Source organism: Saccopteryx leptura, chromosome 3 (genome assembly GCF_036850995.1).
Source record: "Saccopteryx leptura isolate mSacLep1 chromosome 3, mSacLep1_pri_phased_curated, whole genome shotgun sequence".
NCBI classification, from domain to species: domain Eukaryota; kingdom Metazoa; phylum Chordata; class Mammalia; order Chiroptera; family Emballonuridae; genus Saccopteryx; species Saccopteryx leptura.
The window spans coordinates 110,793,018-110,796,641 of NC_089505.1; the positions used below are offsets into that span (position 1 = coordinate 110,793,018).

Genomic DNA, 3,624 nt, shown 5'->3' on the forward strand with positions numbered 1-3,624 from the left:
AGTAGATAGAGTTTTGACCTGGAATGGTGAGGTTGCTGGTTTGAAACCCTGGGTTTGCTGGGTCAAGGCACATATAACAGGCAATCAGTGAACAATGAAAGTGAAGCCACTATGAGTTGATACTTCTCATTCTGCCCCCCTCCCATAAAATCAATAAAAAAAAAATCTTTAGCCCTGGCCGGTTGGCTCACTGGTAGAGCATCAGCCTGGCATGCGGAAGTCCCGGGTTCGATTCCCGGCCAGGGCAGACAGGAGAAGCGCCCATCTGCTTCTCCACCCCTCCCCCTCTCCTTCCTCTCTGTCTCTCTCTTCCCCTCCCGCAGCCAAGGCTCCATTGGAGCAAAGATGGCCCGGGCGCTGGGGATGGCTCCTTGGCCTCTGCCCCAGGCGCTAGAGTGGCTCTGGTCGCAACAGAGCGATGCCCCGGAGGGGCAGAGCATCGCCCCCTGGTGGGCAGAGCGTCGCCCCCTGGTGGGCATGCCGGGTGGATCCCAGTCGGGCGCATGCGGGAGTCTGTCTGACTGTCTCTCCCCGTTTCCAGCTTCAGAAAAATACAAAAAAAAAATCTTTAAAAAATAACACTTAGGGGGAAAATAATATGATACATACATCACTACTGAAAACTGTATACCATCATACAAAAAAGGATTTTATTGCCCTAGCTGGCTGAATAGCACGGTTGGTTAAAGCATCATCCTGAAGTACAGAGGTTGCCAATTCAATACCTAGGCAGCACACATATAGGAACAGATCGATGTTCCTCTCTCTCTCTCTCTCAAAATTAAAAAAAAAAAAATTATTGAGAAGTCGATTTCTAATTTATGGCAAGTTGTACCTTCATAAATAAAACCACAAAACAACATAAGATGTATTTCCATCTTAAAGGCTGGCATGCTGAGCAAGGAATGTTCTTATTCTTTGTAGAAGCTCCTTCTTTATGCAGTTCAGTACAGGCTCTGCCTTTTGCTGTGATTTCAGCCACTAAGTTATCACAGTAAGGTGTTCTAGTCCTTTCTTTTTAATTACCTCTTTACAGTGTGCCTTCAGTTGATTCTTTCAGCAACATTCAATTAATTTAGCTCTCAGCAACTCTTTGAGGCATTCTCTCTTTTTTTAAAATTTTATTTATTCATTTTAGAGAGGAGAGAGAAAGGGAGAGAGAGAGAGACAGAGAGGGAGAGAGAGAGAGAGAGAGAGAAGGTGGGGAGGAGCTGGAAGCATCAACTCCCATATGTGCCTTGGTCAGGCAAGCCCAGGGTTTTGAACCAGCGACCTCAGCATTTCCAGGTCAATGCTTTATCCACTGCGCCACCACAGGTCAGGCGAGGCATTCTCTTTCTGCAGTTTCTATTAACTATTGATTAATCCCTGCTCTCATCTGCACATCTTTGTTCATCTTGCTAATCACCATCATTGTGGGTGAAGGGTGTCCTTCCCAATGATGAAATGACCCATGTGGTAGGTCTGTTACCTACCACACTCTTTGTCTGCCCAGACTTTACCTTCATCTTTTTTCAACACTGATATATTCAACATCTTTTTTCAACCATCTCCAATTTTTCTCTTATTCTGTTTTACTGCGACCTATTCTTTTTTTTTTTTTCCAAAGCACTTATCTTGAAATACATATATACAGTGGTGGGATTCAGCCAGTTTGCACTGGTTCAGCAGAACCGATACCTAATTTTTTGTTGAATTTGGCAAACCGGTTGTTAAAATGGTACTGGTGATCCAGGTTCTTTCTAAGGTGGGTGCCTGGACAGCTGTCCAATGTGGAAATCACAAATTTACATTCTTGCTCATTTTTTTTTTTTTTTTGTATTTTTCTGAAGCTGGAAACGGGGAGAGACAGTCAGACAGACTCCCGCATGCGCCCGACCGGGATCCACCCGGCACGCCCACCAGGGGCGACGCTCTGCCCACCAGGGGGCGATGCTCTGCCCCTCCGGGGCGTCGCTCTGCCGCGACCAGAGCCACTCTAGCGCCTGGGGCAGAGGCCAAGGAGCCATCCCCAGCGCCCGGGCCATCTTTGCTCCAATGGAGCCTTGGCTGCGGGAGGGGAAGAGAGAGACAGAGAGGAAGGAGGGGGGGGGGGTGGAGAAGCAAATGGGCGCTTCTCCTATGTGCCCTGGCCGGGAATCGAACCCGGGTGCCCCGCACGCCAGGCCGACGCTCTACCGCTGAGCCAACCGGCCAGGGCTGTAATACAATTTTTTAAAATTAATGGATGTAGAATTATTATTCTGTATTGACTTACTCAAGAATGAATGATAATTATATAGTCTTACTTGTGAAGACTGTTTTATTTTTTCCTTAGCCCATTCACATACTGAGGTGATATTATTGCAAATATTTTTTTATTGCACTCCATTATGGATTAATGGAGGTGGGGGAAAATAATAGGAGTTAATTCTAGGTTGAAAATTGAGTTGTTAGTTTACATTCTCTAGGGGTTCAAGATAGGATCCCACAGGTTAACTACCTACCATCTTTGTGATTCACTTGGTATATTAGATCTACATCTACTTTTATTTCAAAGAGGATGCATTTCCTGGCCATGCCTGATCCTAAATTTCAGTATCTTAGAGTTCTGTCCTTAGACTTGGATGTTTCTAAGATTCTCCAGCACACTAAGGGGCAGCCTGTTCAACAGCCTCGTGTTCTGCTAGTCCAGTTTTAGGGCTTTGGGCCCTTCATGTGTGCTGCAGAAGACCCAGGGAAGTAGGCTTGATCTGGGTCAGTTCAGTTCCAGCCTGGGTGGAACTGCACTGTGAATCTGCCTTTGGTGTCAGAACCAGGGACAGCTCCTCTTGTCCCTCCCCCAGCTGACCCTTTCCTGGTTTGGGCTGAAGAGAGTGGACAGATTTGGGCATAGTGTACTTGTCTGATGTCTTTTTACTGCTACTTGCTTCCTTCTTTATGCTAGAATATCACTACTGGTAGTTCCTGGTATATGTGCTGTTTTTTTACCTTCATGCTCTCTGCTAATGCTGTTTCGTATGCCTTTCTCCCATGCTTTGCCTGGCTAATTCCTGCTCATCCTCCCAGGCCTGTTTAAGTAGAAATCTTTTCTAGGAAACTTACCCTGATTCCCTCTGACTGGGTTAGATATACCTTCTTTTAGTTCCTATAGCACCCATGCTGGCCTCTGTCATTATACTCAAAATTACATTGAAATCAGCATCTGTGCTGTCCAGATATGTGGCTAGTCTGAATTGAGATACAGGATCAGTGTAAAATACATACCAGATTTCAAAGACTATATAAACAGAGTGTAAAATGTTAATAATATTTATATTGATGACATGTTGAAATGATAATTTTAGGGGTTAAGTAAAATATATTATAAAAATCAATTTCTCATTTCCTTTCTACTTTTTATAATGTGTCTACTAGAAAATCTAAAATTACATATGTATCTCACATACTATTACTATTGGGTGGTACTTATCTATATGTTTGTCTCTTCTTAGGGGTAGAGACTGACTTGAATTCATCCTTGTCTCCTTGTATTTCTTTTTTTATATATAGTTTTAAAAAATTATTGATTTTAGCAAGCGAGAGAGAGAAACATCGATTTGTTGTTCTACTTATTTATGCTTTCGTTGGTTGATTCTTGTATGT

The 3,624-nt window shown here is 43.9% G+C and overlaps 1 pseudogene; it reads right to left on the reverse strand.

The window, feature by feature from the left end:
* Positions 1–879: 879 nt before the first annotated feature.
* LOC136397594 (transcription and mRNA export factor ENY2-like) lies at positions 880–1,411 on the reverse strand (annotated as a pseudogene).
* Between the last annotated feature and the right edge of the window lie 2,213 nt (positions 1,412–3,624).